General features: G+C 50.9%; 1 long non-coding RNA gene across 1 annotated transcript; it reads left to right on the top strand.

The window, feature by feature from the left end:
• Window positions 1–2,585: 2,585 nt before the first annotated feature.
• LOC127039624 (uncharacterized) lies at window positions 2,586–4,904 on the top strand. Its single transcript, XR_007771225.1, has 3 exons — window positions 2,586–3,004; window positions 3,370–4,162; window positions 4,461–4,904. It is a non-coding gene; the product is annotated as an uncharacterized LOC127039624 (long non-coding RNA).
• The last annotated feature ends 18,334 nt before the right edge of the window (window positions 4,905–23,238 follow it).

Here is a 23,238-nt window from a genome sequence, read left to right as displayed (position 1 = left end):
AGAGTGCAGCAGTGACTGTGGGTGTTGACTCGGGCTGATGTGGATGGGATGAGAGAGGGAGGTAGGAATGAGGGCAAGATTTCACGCACCAATTGAATTTTGTGTAGTGATGGCTTTTGCTCCGGTTACTTGTTGCATTTGCAGAGGAATCATTCAGGAGCAGCATCTGGAGGAGAAATTGGCAGAAGTGGGCCTGAGCCACCTGGACATCCTCCTAAGCAGAGATTAACAGTCCCCAGCTTTCTGCCTTCCGCATAACTGGGTGTGAGTAAGCGATCAGTGCTTGGAATTCCTCATCTGTTCTCACTTCAGTTTTGGTCAGAGGCTGTGAACTTCATTGGGTATGTGGCTCTGTGGGATTCATATGAGGGAAAGGCACAAGTCTTCTGTACAGAGTGATTATTTTGGCAGTAGGTGCAAGAGGCTTCTTTGTAGTTGTGCTCCTGAAGGTGTAACAGAAGAAGCATGAAGGGCAGAGGTCTGGGGTGCAGTAGATGGGAGAACAACCTATGCGACATTGCTGACTGAGATGCTAACTTGTTTGTTTTCCCCTTTTGTGCTGGGTTCATTACCAAAGGAAAAGAAGTGGAAGGTCAGAGTCCCCTCCCTCAAGCGATGGAAAGGGAGGGAGAGCAGGGATATTCCGAGCATGCTAGGCAAGAGCCATCCAGCTGGGAGCAGAGCAACTGTCACCATCAGTGAGGTAAGTGTCACGTTAGGTGAGGGCTCTGCTCACTGCCCATGCTGAGCAATAGCCATTTATGGGCCTGTCCTCCATGAATTTACCTCGTTCTTTTTTTAATCCTGTTATAGTCTTGGCTTTCACAGCATTCTCTGGGCAGGAATTCCACAGGTTGAGTGTGCATTGTGTGCTTTTTAATTGTATCTAAAATGGTGTAATGGGAGATGAGAGACGAAGATGAAAGAAAACATTGAGAATCCGATGATGACTTTGGTTTTCCCTCTTGTGTTGTGCTTTGGGAAAGGGGAAAGAAGTCAAGGGTAAGAGCCCACCCCTGTTGTGAGATGGAAAGCGTCCAAAAGCCATGAGAAAATGAGCATTATTGATGCCAGGCTATGCAGATCCTGTCGAGCTGGGAATGGAGCAGCCATCACCATCAGTCAGATAAGTGTCTGGTTTGGTGAGGACTCTGGTAACAGCCCACCTGCCTACAGGCTGGGACTACTGGTTAGGTGAGGCTTGCTTTGTAGGAAAAGATTCCTGACTAGATGTGGTTATGAGGTAGACAAGGTCCCCATTTTCAGGGGCTGGTCATTTCTCTGTCCACAAGCAGTATGTCTTCTGCAGCAGATAGTTGGATCCAGGGGATTACTCCAGCTGGTGAATTTCTTGTCTCTCTTTCTCTTTCTCTCCCTCTCCCTCGCTTCTTTAGTGTGTTTGGCCAACACTCTTTCTCTCCCTGTCTCTGTCCTTGCCTCTCTTTGTGCTGTCTCCCTTCATGGTGCACGGGCAGGAGTGCTAGGTCCCACAGACTAGGTCTTGGCAGATATGTGCAAGTAGGAGGGGACGAAAATCGTTCCGGGCAGTGGGAGCTAGCGTAGAGTGGAGACGGTCAATGTTTATTCAGTCACTGTTCATCAAGTGGGGCGGATGTAGATGGGATGGGAGAGAGAGACAAGGATGAGGCCAAGATTCCAAGCACCAATAGGGCTGTGTGTAGTCACAGCTCATGCTTGGCTTTTGCAGCTGCTCGTGCAGAGGAATTGTCCAGGAGCCCTCGCTGGAGGAGGAAGAGGCTGATGTGGACCTGAGCAACTTGGACATCCTTCTAAGGAGACATAAACTGTCCTCAGCTTCCTGCCCCCACTTAACTGGCTGTGAGTAAGAGGTCAGTGCTTTGAAATCCTCATCTGTACTTGCTGTAGTATTGTTCACAGGCCATGTGCTTTGTCTTCGGGTACGGGACTCTGGTATTAAGGCTGAGGAGGGGTCAGTGTCTGCTGTGCAGAGTGACTATGTTGGGTGCCGTTGCAAGGGGTGATTTTGGTTGTAATACCAAAGGTGTAACGAGAAGAGGGTTGAGGGCCGAGCCCTGCCATGCGCGAGAGGTGAAGGGAAGAGCCTAGAAGACATCATTGAGTAAGGTGGTAACTGATGTGTTTTCCTCCCTTGTGCTGGGTTTAGTACCAAGGGAAAATAAGTCACGCGCCAGAATCTGCTGCCCTCATGCGATGGAAAACAATGAGACCGTGAGTATTATCAATGCCACGCAAAAGCCGTCCAACTGGGAGCGGAACAGCTGCCACTCTCAATGAGATAAGTGTCTGTTTTGGTGATTGCTCTGCTCCCAGCCCTCCCTGCTCCTGGTAGGGACGCCACATTAGCTGGGGCTGGGTTTGTAAGAAAATGTTTTTGTGTCCTTCATAACTACAACTAGTCAAAGTCCCCATTTTCAGGGGCTGCTCAGTTCTCTGGCCACGAGTGGCGAGTTCTCTGCAGCAGAAGGTGGGATCCAGGAGGATGACTGCAGGTGGGGAGTTGCTTGCCTTCCACCCGTGTTTTTCACACTCTCTCTCTCTCTCTCTCTGTTCTCTAGTGTGTTGGCCAACATAGACCCTCTGTCTGTCTGTCTCTCTCACCTTTCCTTGTGCCATCAGCCTTCTGAGGACATGGGTGGGGTGCTCAGTGTGCATCCCCACAGGCTAGGTCTTGGGAGCCATGGAGAAGGAAGAGCAGAGAAAACTCATGAGGGGCAGTGGGTGCTGAAGTGGAGCAGTGACTGTTTACTCATCTCTGTTCATTGAGTTAGCCTCAGGTAGATGACAAGGGACAGGAAGGAAGGGATGAGGGCAAGATTTCATGCACGAATAGAACTTGTACTGATGGCTTATGCATGGGTTTTGCAGGTGCACTTGCAGAGGAAGTGTCCAGGAGCCCCAGGCCAGGAAGAAGCTGGCAGAAGTGGACTTGATCAGCCTGAGCATCCTTCTAAGCAGACATGAACAGTCCTCTCCTTTTTGAATCCTGCTTAACTTGCTGTGGGTAAGCGATCAATGCTTTGAATTCCACATCTGTGCTTGCTGTGGTTTTCTTCACAGGCTAGAAGCCCAACAATCTGCAAGCCAAAAACTGTCCAACAGGAAACTCAGAAAGCAATTAAGCCAAAAACAAGCCCAATTTCTGCAGTTTCTTTGCAGGTTTGTCATGTCTGACCAAAGTCTGCTGTGCAGAGTGACTATTTCAGGTGTTGTTGCAAGAGGTGCTTTCTACTTGTAGTCCTAAAGGTGTGATGGGAGGGTGTTTCAGGGCAGAGCACCACTGTGTGGGAGAGGCAGAAAGAAGAGCCTCCCCAGCATTGCCCACTGAGATGGTAACTTGTTTGTTTTTTCCCCTTCGGCTGGATTTAGTACCAGAGGAAAAGAAATCCTGAACGAGAGTCCACTGCCGTCATGCAATGGAAATTGAGCGAGAGTGATGGGACCGCAGGAAATTATTGCTACCATGAAAAAGCCATTCAACTGGGAGTGAAACAACCGCCACTCTCAATGAGATAAGTGTCTGCTTTGGTGATTGCTCTGTTTTTGAGTAGCTGTAGTTATGAGGGAGACAAGGTCCCCATTTTCAGGGACTGCTCAGTTCTCTGGCCAGTAGCAGTGTGTCCTCTGCAGCAGATGGTTGGATCCAGGAGGATGACTGCAGGTGGTGAGTTGCTTGCCTTCCACCTGTGTTTTTCACTCTGTCTCTCTCTGTTCTCTAGTAAGTTGGCCAACACACATCCTCTCTCTATCCTTACCTTTCCTTCTGCCATCTCCCTTCTTAGGACACAGGCAGGGGTGCTAGGTGTGCATCCCCACAGGTTAGGTCTTGGGAGCCCTGGAGGAGTAGGAGGGGAAGGGGCAGTGGGTGCTGAAGTGGAGCAGTGACTGTTGGTGTTAACTCGTTCTCTGTTCGAGTGGCGCCAATGTAGATGGGATGGAAGAGGGAGGCAGGATTGAGGGCAAGATTGCACACACCAATAGGGCTTTGTGTCATGATGGCTCATGCTTGGCTTTTGCAGGTGTTCCTGCAGAGGAATTGTCCAGGATCCCCAGCCGGAGGAGAGACTGCCAGAAATGGATCTGAGCAGCCTGGACTTCCTTCTAAGTATACATGAACAGTCCTCAGCTTTCTGAATTCTGAATAACTGGCTGAGAGTCAGAGGTCAGTGCTTTCAATTCTTTATCTATTCTCGCTGTAGTTCTCTTTACAGGCCCTGTGCTTCCTCGCTGGGTACTGGGCAATGTGATATTAAGGCTGGGGAAGCGGCAAGAGTCTCCTGAGCAAATTGACTATTTTGGGTGCAGTTACAATGGGTCCCTTCTAGTTGCAGGTGTAAAGTGCCAATGGGAGATGGGTTGAGGGCAGAACTGTGGGATATGGGAGCTGTGAAATGAAAAGACTATGTGACCTTGCAGAAGGAGATGGTAACTTGTTTTTTCCCCCCTTCTGCTGGGTTTAGTACCAAGAAAAAAGAAGACACATGTCAGTCTAGTGCCCTCATGTGATGGACAGTGATGAAGAGGGATGGGACCTTGAGAATTATTCGATGGCACAAAAAAGCCGTCCATCTGGGAGTGGAACAGACACCACTGTCTCTGAGATAAGTGTTCGTTTTGCTGAGGGTTCTTCTCAAGGCGCACCTGGCTCCAGATAGAGACGCCCTGTTAGCTGGGCCTGGGTTTGTATTAAAAAAAAAAAAAATTCCTGAACAGCTGTGGTTACAAGGGAGACAAGGTCCCCCTTTTCGGGGCTGGTCATTTCTCTGTTCAAAAGCAGCGTGTCCTCTGCAGCAGAAGGTTGGATCCAGGGAGATGGCTCCAGCTGGTGAGTTTCTTGCCTTGCTCCCATGTTTCTCTTGCTGTCTGTCTCTTCTCTAGTGTGTTGGCCAACACTCTTTCTCTCTCTCTCTCTCTCTCTCTCTCTCTCTCTCTCTCTCTCTCTCTCTGTTCTTGCCTCTCCTTGTGCCTTCTCCCTTCATAGGACACGGGCAGCTGTGCTAGGTGTGCATCCCCACAGGCTAGGTCTCGAGAGCTATGAACAAGTAGGAGGGGACGAAAATCATGCAGGATAGTAGGTGCGAGAGTGGAGGCAGGTACTGGATGATGTCGTGTACCTAGACTGTTTTTGGCAGTGATGGCTCTTCCATAGGTGGTTAGCTGTTCTTGCGGGTGGCTGCTCCACAGGCCAGTGGAGCAGCCCCAGACAGAGTAGGAGCATCTGGAGGAAGCAGACATACCCAATCTAGTTGTTTTGCTTTGCAGTGGAGCCAAGGAGTCATCTTGTAATGTTGGAGGAGCAGGTGTGTGTTTTTGTGAAATGATATTTCTCTATCCAGTATCTGCAGAGAGAGGTGCCTCGTGGAGGGCAGAGAGATGCTTCTCCTATCCCTGGGATGGGTCCTGGGGAAGGTCCAGCTCTGCCTGTGGCTGGTAGTGGTCTGGGATTGTCCCTTTCCTGGAGGGCTGTAGCTTCTTAGGAGTGATGAGCATTTTAGGCCCTGGTTGGGCTGGAGAGGAATAGAGAAGGGGGCCCCAATGAGCGGCAGCCAGTGATGTGTGTGTGTCCATTTTTCTTCCATGCCCCAGTGCTGGGCTAGCTTACAAGTGTTCTCTCTTTATCTTTTCAGTTCCTACTGAGATTGGTCTCTGCCACAGGTTGGCCAGTCTCTCATTAGACCAAAGAAGTAGTGGCCACCCAGAGCCCATCGCTAGGGATGGAAGCCGGACAGTAAACTGCAGAGTAAGAGCAAATGGAAATTTTCTGAAGTTCAGTACTGAGGGAGGGCTGCAAACACTCTTCTCAGTAGAGAGAATTTGTGAGTATGGGGAAGGCCCCTGAGGAAAGGCCTCTGCCTCTCACGGGGACACAATAAGCTCAGGGGAATCCTTTGTGCCCTGTCAAGGGGTTGTCAGGTGCTATGGAGTCTTCCTGAAATGCAGTAACCCTTTGTGGAGAGCCAGGAAGGTGACTACAGGTGCTGAGTTTGCCTCCTTCCTGTGTGTGTATCTTTGCTCTCATATGTTGGCCAACATGCTCTGTGTGTGTCTGCCTCTCCTTGTGCTGTCTCCTTGCATAGAACATGGGCAATGGTTCATGCTCGCTGGCTTGGTCTGGAGAGTCTGTATCCCACTGGCGCATTGGGAGGAGGAAGAGAAACATGATGTGTTTTAGATCCTCCATTGGTAGTGGTGTGGGGTGACTGTGGGAGTTGACTCTGACTCTGTTCATCAAGTGGGGCATACAGTGGATGGGAGAGGGAGGGTGGCATCTCAGACACCAATAGAACTTGGGGCAGTGATGGCTCCTGCTTGGGTTACATGTTGTTGTCTTGGCAGAGGGATCGTCTTGGCAGCGGGATCGTCCAGGAGCCGCAGCTAGAGGAGAAACTGGAAGAAATGAACCTGAGCTGCCTGGACATCCTTGTAAGCAGAGATGAACAGTCCTCAGCTTTCTGCCTTCCACATAACTGGCTGTGAGTAAGTGGTCAGTGCTTGGAATTCCTCATCTGTTCTCGCTCCAGTTTTGTGCAGAGGCTCTGAACATCCTCGTTGAAATTGGTGCTTTGTGGGATTAAAGCTGGGGAATGGATCAGAGTCTCAGTTGCCAACTTTCACTAGGTAAATAAGCATCCCGACTTTCATAATAAGCCAAAAATCAAGCTAATCCCATTTCAAAACAATTCCAAAGCAAGCCAATCCCTTGGAACCCCAACACTCTGTGCGACTAAATCTCCCATTGCAAGTCATCAGAGACTGTGGTGGGCCCCCTGTACACCCCTCACTCTCTCCCCTCTTTCCCCTGCGTGCCCCCAATTGCTGGGAGCCGACCAAAAAAAAAAAGCAGTCAGAAACTAGAGCGAACAACCTACAAGCCAAAAACTAGCCAACAAGCAACTTGCAAGCCAATTAGGCCAAAAACATGACCAATTTCTGCATATTTTTCTGCAGGTTTGGCATTTCTGACCAGAGCCTGCTATGCAGAGTGAGTATTTCAGGTGTCATTGCCAGGGTCATTTTCTACTTTTAGTCCTAAAGATGTAATGGAAATATGGTTGAGGGCGGAGGCCTACCGTGTCGGGGAGGTGAAAAGAAGAGCATACAAGACATTGCCTCCTGAGAGGGTAGGGTATTTTTTTCCCCTTGTGGTGGGTTTAGTTGCAAAGGAAAAAGTCACGCGTCAGTCCACCGTCCTCATGTGATGGAAGGGGAGCAAGAGCGCTGAGACCGCGAGGATTGTTGATGCCGCGCAAAAACAGTCCATCTGGGAGTGGAACAGCCGTCACTGTCAGTGAGATAAGTGTCTGGTTTGGTGGTTCCTCTGCTCACTGCCCACCTCGCTCCTGGTAGAGGTGCCCTGTTAGCTAGGGCTGAGTTTGTAAGAAAAGGTTCCTGACTAGTGGTTATGAGGGAGACAAGGTCCCCATTTTCAGAAGCTGCTCAGTTCTCTAGCCAGGGGCGGCGTGTCCTCTGCAGGAGAAGTTTGGATCCAGGAGGATGACTCCAAGTTGCTTGCTTCCTCCCACGTTTTTCTGTCTCTCTGCTCTAATGTGTTGGCCAACACAAACTCTGTGTCTCTCTCTCTCTCCTTGCCTCACCTGGTGCGGTCTCCCTTCGTAGCACACAGGCAGGTGTGGTAGGTATGCATCCCCACAGGCTAGGTCTTGGGAGCTATGAACAAGTAAGGGACCGAAATGACGCAGGGCAGTGGGTGCTAGAGTGCAGTGGTGGCTGTGGGTGTTGACTGAGTCTCTGCTCTAATGGGGCTGATGTGGATGAGATGGGAGAGGGAGGCAAGTGTAGAACCAATGTGAATGAAATTGTTTTTAGTTAGTCACTGTACCATTGTAACTTCTGTTCACCATTTCATTACACTTGCCATTTTGTCAACATTGTAACTTCTGTGCAATATTGTAACTCAAAACCCATTTTAAAATGCTGACTCCATTTTGTAGAAGGCTTGTGCTGCAGCCTCCATTTTTGCAAGCCATACTGTAATTTTATTAGTCTAGTTGAGAAGTGTGAATGAGGTATGCATGGGTGATAGAATCAACCTCCAGCACCAGCCCGTCCTGATGAGATAAAGTTCAAATACCAACGACTGAAGAACTAGACAACAGCCCTAACTCAAGCAAGAAGCATCCACCCTAAAAAGAAACAACAGAAGGAAGATCAAAGCCAGGTCCTAGGCTGACAGTCACACCTGCAATTGACGGGTGATCAAGCAAACCCAGAGGTGGCGTGACACAGCGAGACCTAGGAATTTTGAATCCAAACTAAACTCCTATAAAAAGGGAAGGGTGAGATGAGAGACTTTGGGTAACGTTCTGCTACCAACGTCAAGGAGCATCGGTGCGTGCCCGACAGAGACCTGGCTCCTCCTCGTGCTCAGCTTTCCTGGCCAGTTAGCTGCCACGAGCTCCGATCTCAAGCTGCGAACTCAAACTGCAATCGGGACTGGTAACTATCCAGCAGCTGCAGAACATTTTGGTGTGTGTGTGTGTGTGAGTGTATGTGTATAAGCATTAGGGTATTTGCTAATAGTTACGGATTAATAATAAATGTGGCATCTTTGTCTTAACCCCTAAAACGATCCTGTGTAAGTTTGTGGGACAACACAAGGATGAGGGAAAGATTTCACACACCAATTGAATTTTGTGTAGTGATGGCTCTTGTTTGGCTTATTTGCTGCTCTTGCAGCAGAATCGTCCAGGAGCAGCAGCTGGGGGAGAAATTGGCAGATGTGGACATGAGCAGCCTGAACATCCTTCTAAGCAGACATGAACTGTCCTCAGCTTTCTGCCTCCTGCTTAACTGGCTGTGAGTAAGCCGTCAGTGCTTGGAATTCCTCATCTGTACTTGCTGTAGTTCTCTTGACAGGCTGTGTGCTTCCTCATTGGGTACGGGACTCTGTGAGATTAGGGCTGAAACTCCTCACCAGAGAATGTTGCGAAGGCCAAGACTAAAATTGGGCGAGCAGGGATAGTCTCTCTAGCCCCTTCAGCTTTTCAGGCTGCTTAGTGTCACGGAGTGTGGGGGAGTCCAGCCCTGCACCCCTCTTCCTGGGACCCACAGTGACTCTCGGCCAGCCAGTAAAACAGAAGGTTTATTGGACAACAGGAACACAAGTTACAGCAGGGCTTGCAGGCACAGTCAGGACTCCTCCACCGAGTCCTTCTGGGCTTTCAGGGTGCTTGGATCCTAGCTAGGATACCCTGAATTCCGCCCATCCAGCCCCAAGCCCAAACTCAAACTGTTTCCCTCTTGCCACTCCCTTCATTTGTCCCCTTCCCGGGCAAAGGTGTTGACCTTTCCTCTCCCTTACCTAGCTCAGGTTACAGGCCCTGGCATCGTCCATCCCCTAACGTCCTCCCCTGCTCTCCCACTCCCCACACACAGTCCCTACTGCATCACACTTAGCCTCTCCCCTGACACATAGGACTGAGGGAAACAGTACCCAAGGGGGAGTCTCTCTGCTCTGGTTGGGCAGGGTTTCCTTCCTCTGGTCCTTTACAGAACAGTAAAACTTCTCCAAACTCTACTTGGCTCTACTTCCCTCACCCCTGCTTCAGTCAGAAAGGGAATTTTATTGGTCTTTGGGGCCTTAATTGGGTCTAGGTTCTCCAATTACCCTGTAGTACCCTTTCCCTAGTCCACAGGGAATAAAGCCTCGATCATACTAGGGCTTTCATATCTCCCATCTACAACCCTCCTTCTGCTCTCTGGCCGTGCTGTATCACAGCACCCAGTGTCACTCTTGCTCCATGAGTGAAATGTTTTGTGATTACCCCACGTGGCCACACGGTGTCACTGTTGCTCAATGCAGGGAATGCTCTGTGCATTACGCTGTCTGGCCACACATTGTCACTGTTGCTCTGTGAGGCCATGTCTACACTACAGCATAAAATTTGAAATTATTAAAACCGGTTTTATAAAACTGTTTTTATAAAATCGATTTTACGCGTCCACACTAGGGCACATTAATTCGGTGGTGTGCGTCCATGGTCCTAGGCTACCATCGATTTCCGGAGCGGTGCACGCTGGGTAGCTCAGTAGAAGAATGAGACCAATAACTTCGATTTCCGTCCACACTAACCCTAAAATCGATATAGTAATATCGATTTTAGGGTTACTCCTCTCGTTGGGGAGGAGTACAGAAATCGATTTTAAGAGCCCTTAAAATCGATTTAAAGTGCCTTGTAATGTGGAGGGGTACAGCGTTAAATCGATTTAACGCTGTCTAAATCGATTTAATGCTGTAGTGTGGAGCAGGCCTGAGATGCTCTGTGTATTACCCTGTGTGGCCACACGGTGTCACTGTTGCTCCATTAGGGAAATGGTTTCTGCATTTTAGCAACTGGCTGCTAAGTCTCGCTGCTGTTTCTTAAGAGATTGCACTGAGGTTACTGCCAGTGGCAACAGAGCGTTGGGTATGTCTACATTAGGGGATTATTCTGATTTTACAGAAATCGGTTTTTGGAAACAGATTGTAGAGAGCCGAGTGCACGCATCCTCACTAGGAATATTAATTCGGCGGTGTCGGTCCATGTACCGAGGCTAGCGTCGTCTTCAGGAGCGTTGCACTGTGGGTAGCTGTCCCATAGCTATCCTATAGTTCCCCCAGTCTCCCCCACCCATTGGAATTTTGGGTTGAGATCTCAGTGCCTGATGGAGCCCAAATTTGTCGTGGGTGGTTATGGGTAAATGCTGTCAGTCAATCCTCCCTCTGTGAAAAAAACAGCAGACAATCATTTCATGCCCTTTTCCTTGGATTGCCTGGGCAGATGCCATAGCTTGGCAACCATGGAGCCCATTGTGACAATGCGTTTCTGGCAGGACCCAAGTGAGTATGTCAATTCAGGACAAATTGCTTAAAACAAGGCTGTTACAGCCCAAGGCTGGGATTTTTCCATCTCTACGGCAAACCAAACCAGCCAGACAAAGAGGACTTTGGTCTCACCCCACTGGCTAAGAACAAGTCACACAAGCAGTTCCTTTAGACACGCCGGTTTCCCAGTATCACCACCACTGCCACTTGTCCTGGGGATGAATGGTTATGAAAACTGATACCCTAATAAAAGAAAAAGGGTTCTCTCAGTCCCAAAGAATCCAGCCCCAGACCCAGGTCAATATGCAAATCAGATCTTACCCACAAATCACGCTGTTGCCAATCCTTTAGAATCTAAAAGTTTATTCATAAAAGGAAAAGGATATAGATGAGAGTTAGAATTGCTTAAATGGAATCAAATACATACAGTAATGGAAAAGTTCTTAGTTCAGGCTTGTAACAGTGATGGAGTAAACTGCAGGCTCAAAGCAGTCTCTGGAGTACATCCCCCACTGGGATGGATTGTTCAGAGCTTCAGTTTGTAGCCAAGTGCCTCCAAAGGTAAGAAGCAGGATTGAAGACAAAATGGAGATGAGGCAGCAGCCTTTTATAGTCTTTTCCAGGTGTAAGAATGCTTCTTTGTTCTTACTGTGGAAAATTATTGCAAAATGGAGTCTGGAGTCACATGGGCAAGTTTCTGCATACTTTGCTGAGTTACAAGGCATATCTGCCTTCTCTCAAGGGGTCAGTTGTGTAGCTGATGGTCCTTAATGGGCCATCAAGTAGGCTAGGCAGAGGTAACTCCAACTTGTCTGGGATGTTACCCAGAAGCACAGCACAGATTTGAAATACAGATAGTATAGAGCCAATACTCATAATTCAACTACCAAATAATGCATACGTCTGGACAGCATAATCATAACCAACAACCCATAACCTGGTCTTAGACACCTTATATGACTCCTTTCACATAAGATTTGGTGCCACTACAGGACTTTGGTTGCAACTGTGTTCTATATGGTCCCAGCTTATATTGATAATGTCACACTTGTTCTGTCATGGGTAAGAGCCCACCCCTGCTGTAGATGGGAAGTGCACAAGACCTGTGAGACAGCGAACATTGTTGATTCCAGGCTATGCAGATGCCTTCAAGCTAGGAGTGGAGCCGACGTCACCATCAGTGAGATAAGTGTCTGGTTTGGGGAGCACTCTGGTAACGGCCCACCTGCCTCCAGGCTGCACTTGTCATTAGCTGGGGCTCGGTTTGTAGGAAAAGATTCCTGAGTAGCTGTGGTTGTGAGGGAGACAAGGTCCCCATTTTCAGGGGCTGGTCATTTCGCTGTCCACAAGCAGTGTGTCCTTTGCAGCAGAACGATGGATCCAGGGGGATGACTCCAGCTGGTAAGTTTTTTGACTTCATCTCATGTTTCTCTCTCTCTCCTCTAATGTGTTGGCCAATACACACTCTGTTTGTGTCGCGCGCGCACGCTCTCTCTCTCTCTCTCTCTCTCTCTCTCTCTCTCTCTCTCTCTCTCTCCTTGTGCTGTCTCCCATTGTAGGACATGGGCAGATGTGGTAGGTGTGCATCCCCACAGGCTAGGTCTTGTGAACTAGGCACAAGTAGGGGACCAAAATCATGAAGGGTAGTGGGTGCAAGAGTGGAGTGGATACTATTGATGTTGACTGTCTCTGTTTGAGTGAGGCTCATATAGATGCAATGTGAAAGGGAGGCAGAGATTAGGTCCAGATTTCATGCACCTTCAGAGCTACCTGTAATGCAGGCTCATTCGTGGCTTTTGCAGCTGCACTGGCAGAGGAATTGTCCAGGAGGCCCCCTGGATGAGACACTCTCAGAAGTAGACCGATCAGCCTGAACATCCTTCTAAGCAGACATGAATAGTCCTCAGCTTTCCGCCTCCCACATAACTGGCTTTGACTAAGCTGTCAGTTCTTTGAATTCCTCACTTGTATTCCCTGTAGTATTCTTCACAGGCCGTATGTTTCCTCGTTGTGGCTTTGTTGATGCTGGCTTTGGGCAGGACAATTCTGTGTGTGCCAATTCAGGACAAATTGATTAAATCAGGCCAGTTACAGCCCAATGCTGGGGTTCCTATGTACTCCAAGGCAAACCAGACCATTCAACCAGAGAAGACTTCGGTTTTACCCCGCTGGCTAACCGTAAGGCACACCAGCAATTCCCTTAGACACTCCAGTTTCCCAGTATCACCACGAGTGCATCGCATTCTGGGGACGAATGGTTATGAAAACCAACACCCCAGTAAAAGAAAAAAGGTTGTCCCGATCCCAAAAGACCAAGCCCTAGACACAGGTCAATATACAAATCAGATCTTAACCACAAATCACACAGTTGCCAATCCTTCAGAATCTAAAGGTTTACTCATAAAAGGAACGAGAGCTAAAATTTGGTTAAATGGAATCAATTACATACACTGATGACAAAGTTGTTGGTTCAGGCTTGTAGCACCGATGCAATAAATCAAGTCTCTGGAGTACATCCACAGCTGGGATGGGTCGTTCAGTCATTTGTTCAGAGTTTCAGTTAGTAGCAAAGTCATTCCAGAGGTAAGAAGCAGGATTGAAGACCAGATGGAGAGGCTGCAGAAATGTTTTATAGTCTCTTGTCGTGTGTCCTTTCTTTCTTTGTTCCAAAGACAAGCATTCCAGCACATGACATGAAAACACCTCAGAGTTCTGTCCATAGGCAGGTCCCTGCCTTGCTGAGTCACGGGGTGTATCTGCCTCTTCTCAATGATCAGTTGTGTAGCTGAGGCTCTATACTGTTAGTATTTCAGTGTTTAAATACAAAAATGATGCACACATACAGCTGCTGTAGTCGTACCCAGCAAATCACAACCTTTCTATAGACACCTCACGCGATACAGTAAGGAGCCAGACTCTGTGGTGAAGAGTGACTACGTAGGGTGCCGTTACAAGGGGTGCTTTCTGGTTATATGGCTAAAGGTGTCATGGGAAGAGGGTTGAGGGCAGAGCACCGCTGTGTGGAAGAAGCAAAGAGAGAGACCTATGAGATGTTTCTGACTGACATGGGCACCGGGTGTGAGAGTAGAGCAGTGACTGTCAGTGTTAACTCGGTCTCTGTTTATCGAGTGGGACCGATGTAGATTGGATGGAAGAAGGAGGCAGGATGAGGAGAAGACTTCAAGCACCAATAGAGCTTTGTGTAAGGATGGGTCATTTTTTGGCTTTTGAAGCTGCTCTTGCAGAGGAATTGGCCATGAGCCCCAGCCCGAGGAGAAGCTGGCAGAGGTGGGCCTGAGCAGCTTAACTGGGTGTGTGTAAAGAGTCAGTGTTCGGAACTGCTCATCTGTACTTGCTGTAGTTTTTGTCACAGGCTGTTTGCTTCCTCGTTGGGTATGGGGGTCTGTGAGATTAAGGCTGGGGAAGGGACCAGAGTTACATTTGCAATCTTTCACTGGATAAATAAGCTCTCTGACTTTCACAATAAGCCAAAACCAAGCTAATCCCATTTCAAAACATGGCTAAAATAAACTAATCCATAAGAACCCCAGCACTCTGTATGACTAATCCCTCCCTGGTGTGCAGTCTGGGACTGTGGTGGGCCTGCTGTATACCCCTGACTCTCTTTCTGTCTTTGCCCCTGCTTGCCTTGTGCCTTTAGCTGCTGGTGAGCAGGGGTTGGGTGCAGCGGGAAAGTAATTTTTAAAAAGAAGCAGCAAACTGCAAGGTAAACAAGCAAGAAGCCAGCAGCTAAAGACTAGCCAACAGGCAATTCTCAGCCAATTAAGCCAACACCAAGCCCAGTTTCTCTGTTTTTCCCATGGGTTTGGTGTGTCTGATGCTTTGTGCATTACTCTGACAGGTCACCATGCATGCCACAGTTGCCCTGAGGAAAATGCTTTGTTATCACCGTCCCTTCATAAGATAAATGGTGTGTGCACAGTGTTACTGTCCCTTCATAAGGGAAAAGGCCTTGTTTATTACTTGGAGTGCCCACCTAGTGTCACTGTTGCTCTATGAGGAAAATGCCTTCTGCATTCCCCCATCCAGTATCACTGTTGCTCCATTAAGGAAATGCTTAGCTGTTGTGCCCACTCTTTTCCCCGTGCGGTCCCTGGGGGGAACCCCCTTCAGTGAGACAGCCTTTCTCATGGGTCCACTCTCTCTTGGGAGTTCAGCCCCTCCATCTCCTGGAACTGCACCACTCTTAGCCTTAGCACACCTTACTCTTGCTATGGGCCCCCTCAGGGCGTCCACTTGCTCTGGACCCCCGGGGCCTCTACTCCCAAATGGAATAATGCAACCCTGTTCTGTAGACCGGAGTGACACTCAGCCAGCATAAAACAGGAGAGTTTGTTGAGCTTTTGAACCCAGCATAGGAAACTCTCTGGTCTCAGGCCTGGCCTCCCTCAGCACAGCACATCCAAGTCTCCCCTGCATCCAGGTGGGCTCTGTCTGCTCTCTCTCTCTCTCCAGTCCTGAACCCCCCTGCTTTCCAGCTGGGCATCTGATATCATGGGCCCCAAGCCCTGCCTCTATCCATTGTCTTCTCTCCTCTCCTCCAGCCCGGTCTAACTGGAACTGGCTGTTAGGTCACCGGGGTCCTCTCTCCACAGCCCATTGTCCTCCCACTGGCTACAACTGGTTGGGACTCCTGAGCTGGGCCTCTGGGTTGCCAGTCACTGGGGTATCGATTCTTCAGGTCATCAGTTGGGGCCCCAAGTTCCCTCACTGGTCCTCTGTAACAATAAACTCCCTCTCACCTCACCTCGTTAATCCAGTAACACCCAGGGAAACTGAGTCCTATGCCCTCTGCATGCAAACCATTGGAAAAAACAAGGAACCAAACAAGAAAATCCCCCACTTTGTCACACACTTATTGCTCAATGGAGCCATCTGCTGTGGCAACGGAGACAAGTGCTGCAGGAAGTGGGGCTATTCCAATGAGATTCTGTCCCACATGCTGTGTTGATGTCAGCACCACGCCAGAGCCTGCCGGTAATGCCACAGCACCATCCAGAACTGGGTGGTGAAAGCTATCCTGCTGTCCTTGGGGAAGCTCACCATCGACCCTGCCATCCTCGGAACGGACAGCCAAGTGCAACCCAACATTGTGACGGATACGGAAAAGAAGATCCTCATGGGGGAGGTCACGGTGCCATTCGACACTGTCAGTACCAGGTCAAGTAATTGAGAACACCGGTCAGGGAAATAACCCACTTCCTTCTTTCCTTGACAAACCAAGGGACTCACCCCACCCATGTGCTCAGTATTGGTATAGTGCAAGGGTCAGCAACCTATGGCATGTGAGCAGATTTTTAATGGCACACTGCTGCTTGCCGGAGTCCCAAGGACGTGCAGCCAGTAAGGGGCAGAGCCTGCGCCCTCCAAGAGAGGAGCCACCTCAGCGGCCTTGCTGTGGGTTCCTGTGTCCCCTCACCCCGCGAGGAGCCCTGCCCCGGGCGCGTGGAGGGGCCTGCTCACCTGGGCCACCTTGGTGTAGTTGGCCATGGAGGATTGGCAGCGTTCCAGGAGAGCAGGTTTGCTGCTGGACCCGGACCTGACTCCCCGTGGCAGGAAGCGGCAGCATGGATGGTGGAGGCAGAAGAGGCTGGCAGCAGCAGCAGTGCCAGCTGCTGAGGGTCCCTGGGAGGAGGCGCCAAGCTGCAGCCATGGCTCGGCACCTTGTGTTGTGAGCTGGGAGGAGCAGAGAGCTCAGTGGCCTGATGACGCTGAACACGTAGCAGCTGTGGGCGAGTGGGCATTGGTGGTGGCCAGAGAGCCCTGGGTGAGGAGCTCGCATACTGCGGGGTCATGCACTGCGAGGGGCAACTCCTCCAGACATAGTGAGAAGGGACTCTGTCACCAGAGGCACTAGTTGTGCTTGTGCAGTGTGCTATGCGACCTCGACTGGGTGAGCTGGCTGGCAGCCACAGGAGTGGGGGAGTCTTTCCCTATGCCCCCCCCGCACGCCCACCCAGCCCTCTGCCCAGAGCCCTGACAGCCCCCCACGTATACAACCCTCTGCCCTGAGCCTTGCACACACACCAGGCCTGTGCCCGGAGTCCTGTGCCCTGCATACATCCCCAGGCTCTGTCCTGAGCCCCCCTCAGACACACACAGTCCTCTGCTTGACTTTCACCCCCACCCATGACCCCAGCCCTGACTCTGGCACCCCCCACATCTCCCGCCCCTCCCACACCCACTGCACCCTCCACATCCTCACTCACACCCTCAGCACCAACTAGGAGCTTCTGCACACACCCCTACACACATTCCCACCTGTTCCCCTCACACCACAGGGAAGCTGCGCTGGTAAATGCCCTACACCCACGGTCAGTGGGGTCAGACAGCTGGCAGGTGGCGGAGGGGGAGCAACCCACCCCCTTCTTTTAACCACTAGAAACTAGACACCTTTAGGATACATGCATGCCTAAAGTTAGAAATGTAGGGGAGTTAAAAACAAACGAACAGAACCCGGGAGCGAAAACAAGGAGGCTGGGAAACTAGGGCTCTATCAGTTCTTCGAAGGAACTGCCCTAACACAGCCCATCTGGTACTATGCCAGGAATGCAGCTTCTCTCTTATCTCACTTTTTTGCAGTGCTTGTGAGACATGCTGCTGCTTCTCAGTGTTTTCCAATTAGGAATTACCCACCAACCTCTCTTAGCCTGACTTTGGTCAGGTTGGCATACTTGGTTTTGTCGGCAATATGTTTATTCAGGCCTAACATATCTATCTTAGGAACCTTGTAATGGATACTTATAATCCCTGATAACCTACACCTGCACCCCGCTATACAGTGCCTTCCTTCTTAATGTTTAAAATTATACCTTACAGAAGTTAACTTTAATTGAAGTACTTTCTACACTCTCATTGGTTATTTAACATTTTTATGGAAGTAGCCAAAATGTAGATATGGTAAAAGCCAGCCCCCACTTAGGGTTGCTATTGTAAGTGACTGCGAAAAGGGTTGCAGTAGCACTGCTGTCATCTGCCACCTCTCCCCAGACGTGCTCTGGGTGCTAGCTCAGTGACTTAGTGGGAAGAACAAGAGAAAGGATTGTACTTCACAAGGGGTCTAAACTGTTTCAAAGTTGAAAAGCTAGGGGAGGAGGTGGCTGCTCCTAGGGATGATTGTGATGGGGCCTATTAAGGTACTAATGGGGGGGAGCAGATGAGCCTGAGCATTAGTGGCCAGGCATGATAAGGGTAACTAATCATCCCCTGAGGCCCCCCCAGCCCAAGACTGGTAACCCCCTAAACAGCAGCTATTGAAAAGGTCAATAGCTTTTCTATCGTTGCCCCATCCGGGGCACGGTTGCTAGCCAGACATCGGGGCAACACCAAGCCATGCTCAGCTTCTCTTCCCCAAGCGGGGCAGCTGATGGGAGTGGCAGGGTTGGGCTCTGCAGCGGTGCTGGGAGCAGACCCTGGCCTGTGTGTATCTCTCCCCTCTCCAATTGATGCACTGATGGCTGAGGGCTCACCCCTCCCGAAGGACAATGACCAGTGGTAGCTGTAGGTGCCAGTGCCCTGTGTGTGTCTCTCCCCTCTCCAATTGATGCACTGACTGCTGGGGCCCTACCCCCCCCCAAGGACAATGACCAGTGGTAGCTGCAGGTGCCAGTGCCCTGTGTGTATCTCTCCCCTCTCCAATTGATGCACTGACGGCTGGGGCCCTACCCCCCCCCAAGGACAATGACCAGTGGTAGCTGTAGGTGCCACTGCCCTGTGTGTATCTCTCCCCTCTCCAATTGATGCACTGATGGCTGGGGCCCTACCCCCCCCCAGGACAATGACCAGTGGTAGCTGTAGGTGCCAGTGCCCTGTGTGTGTCTCTCCCCTCTCCAATTGATGCACTGACTGCTGGGGCCCTACCCCCCCCCAAGGACAATGACCAGTGGTAGCTGCAGGTGCCAGTGCCCTGTGTGTATCTCTCCCCTCTCCAATTGATGCACTGATGGCTGGGGCCCTACCCCCCCCCAGGACAATGACCAGTGGTAGCTGTAGGTGCCACTGCCCTGTGTGTGTCTCTCCCCTCTCCAATTGATGCACTGATGGCTGGGGCCCTACCCCCCCCCAGGACAATGACCAGTGGTAGCTGTAGGTGCCAGTGCCCTGTGTGTGTCTCTCCCCTCTCCAATTGATGCACTGACTGCTGGGGCCCTACCCCCCCCCAGGACAATGACCAGTGGTAGCTGCAGGTGCCAGTGCCCTGTGTGTATCTCTCCCCTCTCCAATTGATGCACTGACGGCTGGGGCCCTACCCCCCCCAAGGACAATGACCAGTGGTAGCTGTAGGTGCCAGTGCCCTGTGTGTGTCTCTCCCCTCTCCAATTGATGCACTGATGGCTGGGGCCCTACCCCCCCCCCCAAGGACAATGACCAGTGGTAGCTGTAGGTGCCAGTGCCCTGTGTGTGTCTCTCCCCTCTCCAATTGATGCACTGATGGCTGGGGCCCTACCCCCCCCCCAAGGACAATGACCAGTGGTAGCTGTAGGTGCCAGTGCCCTGTGTGTGTCTCTCCCCTCTCCAATTGATGCACTGATGGCTGGGGCCCTACCCCCCCCCCCAAGGACAATGACCAGTGGTAGCTGCAGGTGCCAGTGCCCTGTGTGTGTCTCTCCCCTCTCCAATTGATGCACTGATGGCTGGGGCCCTACCCCCCCCCCCAAGGACAATGACCAGTGGTAGCTGTAGGTGCCAGTGCCCTGTGTGTGTGTCTCCCCTCTCCAATTGATGCACTGACGGCTGGGGCCCTGCCCCCCCCCAGGACAATGACCAGTGGTAGCTGTAGGTGCCAGTGCCCTGTGTGTGTCTCTCCCCTCTCCAATTGATGCACTGATGGCTGGGGCCCTACCCCCCCCCCAAGGACAATGACCAGTGGTAGCTGTAGGTGCCAGTGCCCTGTGTGTATCTCTCCCCTCTCCAATTGATGCACTGATGGCTGGGGCCCTACCCCCCCCCAGGACAATGACCAGTGGTAGCTGTAGGTGCCAGTGCCCTGTGTGTGTCTCTCCCCTCTCCAATTGATGCACTGACTGCTGGGGCCCTACCCCCCCCCAGGACAATGACCAGTGGTAGCTGTAGGTGCCCGTGCCCTGTGTGTGTGTCTCCCCTCTCCAATTGATGCACTGATGGCTGAGGGCTCACCCCTCCCGAAGGACAATGACCAGTGGTAGCCGCAGGTGCCAGTGCCCTGTGTGTGTCTCTCCCCTCTCCAATTGATGCACTGACGGCTGGGGCCCTGCCCCCCCCCAGGACAATGACCAGTGGTAGGTGCAGGTGCCAGTGCCCTGTGTGTAGCCCCAGCCGCACACACGGGGGGGGGGGGGTGGGGGGGGTCGTCTCCTTTGTCTCGCCCCGCCATGGCCGCAGTGACCCCGCTCGGCAGTGGGGGGGGGGGGGTGTCTCTCTCTCTCACCCCCCCCCCCGGGGAGTTGCAGGCCCAGGGGCAGCAGCTTCAGCCAGTGCTACTGCGCATGCGCCCTTCGTGGTCCGCGCGCCTGCGCAGTCCCAGCCCAGGCAGCCGCCGCCGAAACTCGTTTCGTGGGTCTGAGCCGGTGAGGCCGCGTCCGCGGGGCGGGGGGCGGGGCTGGGGGTCAGGCTGGGCCCGAGCGGGCGGGCTCTGATCCTGGCCCACCTCGGGCCGGAAGTGACGTGTCCCAGCGCCGGGAGGAGGGGTCACCTCCCCGCTCGCTGATTGGTGGAGAGACCCCCGGGGCAGCCGCGCGCGCGGGGCCAGAGCTCGGGGTGGGGGAGGGGCAGAGGGTGTGAAATGGGGGGTCAGGTGGGGGGCTGGGGGAGGGGGCAGAGCGTGTGAAATGGGGGGTCAGGTGGGGGGCTGGACAATCGGCTGGGGGAGGGGCAGAGGGTGTGAAATGGGGGGTCAGGTGGGGGGCTGGACAATCGGCTGGGGGAGGGGGCAGAGCGTGTGAAATGGGGGGTCAGGTGGGGGGCTGGATAATCGGCTGGGGGAGGGGCAGAGGGTGTGAAGGGGAGGTCAGGTGGGGGGCTGGGGAAGGGGCAGAGGGTGTGAAATGGGGGGGTCAGGCGGGGGGCTGGAAAATCAGCCGGGGCTGGGGGAGGGGCAGACTGGTTCAGCGCCAGTTTCGTACCTGGGTAGATTTTGGTATGTGTCTGGAATGGGCACCATGGACCCACATTCATGTTCCTCACCACGTGGTGTCTGTCTAGGTTTTGGCTCGGGTTTGTTGAGTCTGTGCTGCAGGCAACCTAAAATAAGGACATTAATGCCAGTTGCAATTCCTTAGCTAATCACTCACTCCTTTAATCCAAAAGTTTCCCCCGGGGGTTGTTTCAGGCTCATTCCCTTCATTCATTAATTGGGTAGTAACTTGTTGGGCTTTGTCCATATCATTAGTAATTTGTATAAAGTGGGTCTCCTTATGCGCCAGTAACGATTTTAGCTGTAACTGTAGTGAGGGAATGTAGGCAAGAAAGGTGGGTCACAGGGGGTTACTCCCCTGACCCCCCCAGTGTCTCCCCCCCCAAAAATTTCCCCACCTGTTGCTGTCCCGGTCTATCAGGGTAAGCAGCTGGTGCACCCGGACACTTTGTTTACTTAGCTTTATCTCTGTGATGGCCCAGGAGCCAAAGTTCGCTGACCCTTGAATTATAGGGTTGGCTTATGAATGGGTCATAAAAATGTTCCATTTGTACTTACCCAACTTGCGGTGGGTTGGCTTATAAACAAACTGGCTTATGATCGAGTATATATAGTAAATCAGGAACTCTTCCCAATCTTAAGGATTGTAGTGCATTGGTGATTGTACTCACGACATATTCCCCATATGCAGAGCATATAATCTCTTTTCCTAAATGTTGATCTCTGTGCTGATCATTGTTTAAAGCGATTAACTGTTTCATTTTCTGTTGAGTGTTATTAAACAGTTCGGTTATGTCATGCATATTATAAACAGCAAATCACTCTTCCTGTTTTGCTTTGAAAGGTAGCTATAATGAGTACCTCATATCATCCTTCAGCCTCATATTCAAGTTTGTATACGGTTAAACTTCCACCCATTATCAAATTATTACAACTGGCTTTGTCTCTCCAAGTTCCATAAGGTGTCCCGTGTTTCAGGGAAGTTGAATTAGTTATTGAGGAGGTAAAGGTTTTACGACTGAAGGACATAAATCCACACCATGTGGAGGTGAAGCATAGGAGTTTATTTCACACAGCGCTGGCAGAGTGTCACCTTGCTTATTAGGCTCCGAGACACTGTCAATCAATTGATTACAATAGAATATATGGATTTTCCATGGGCGGGAGAAAGTGACAGGGTAGGCAGTTCCACACCCCGGGATAGGTCTGGCCGCAAGACAAGATAGCACAGTAGCCAATGGTTAACAGGTTACATAATGTCTCCACCCATGGTCTTAAGTTAGCAAGTTAACATGTAATTAATACTTGTATATTTTATCTTAACATTTTATCAATGTTGATTTCTGATTTGGGGTACATAGGAATGGAGTAGCTCCTCTGATTGTCCAGCAGATACATTCCTAGGAGTTAAAACAAAGAAACAGTGAAAGTATATGGCAATAGAGATTGTCTCCTGTGTGTCTAAAGGCAGGCATTGGTCCCTGGGAAAGGGAGGTGGGAGGATGCCATATCTTATAATGACATGCGCCAAGCTTTCATAAACTCACGGTTGGATCTGTGGGAAGAACGTCTTCCTATAGAAGAAACTAACAACTGAAACAGGGCTTCTTTGTTCAATCTGCAACTTTGAGTAAGACACAATTATTTAGTTCTCGGCTCTAACACCTGGCAATTTGCTGACAAGGCTTATTTTGGCAAAGCAAGGTTATCTTTTGTTTATTCTGCTTCTCTTAGCTGATCACTATTTGCTAGGCCTCTGATCCCTTGACCATACTCTGAAGTTTGGGTCTGGAAAAGAGCTGACACAATCCACATACCAGGTTTTTATATAAAATGCACATGGATTTTAACCCTTCAGTCCCTCCCCTGGATCCTAGGGTTCCCTAACCCGCCAGGTCACATATACCAATTTTAATGTACACAGCCTACTGTGGAGTCACCGGTAAAGCACCAGTACCATCAGGAATATCAGGATAGACTCCCCACATTACTTGACAAAATAGCACCCAGATCCATCCCCAGGGGACTTTATCACCTGAGATGGCATCGCCCATAATCATCGTTTTAATCTCCACTGCCTGGTTCTTTCCTTTCGAGTGCTTCACATGGGCCTGGTCCACGGTTTTCCCTATCTGAATGTACCTCAGATGGCCTTCCCCAGTATGCCTCTGGGCCTCGGACACCAACTCCTCGATCTTCGCCTGCAGGGCCTGTAGCCCCTCCTCGAGATACTTACTGCTGTAGTGCCATTCCGGATCCCATGTTAGGTTACCCCTCATTG

This window comes from Gopherus flavomarginatus, chromosome 23, assembly GCF_025201925.1.
Source record: "Gopherus flavomarginatus isolate rGopFla2 chromosome 23, rGopFla2.mat.asm, whole genome shotgun sequence".
Classification (NCBI taxonomy): Eukaryota; Metazoa; Chordata; order Testudines; family Testudinidae; genus Gopherus; species Gopherus flavomarginatus.
This window is presented reverse-complemented; position numbering and strand designations above follow the sequence as displayed.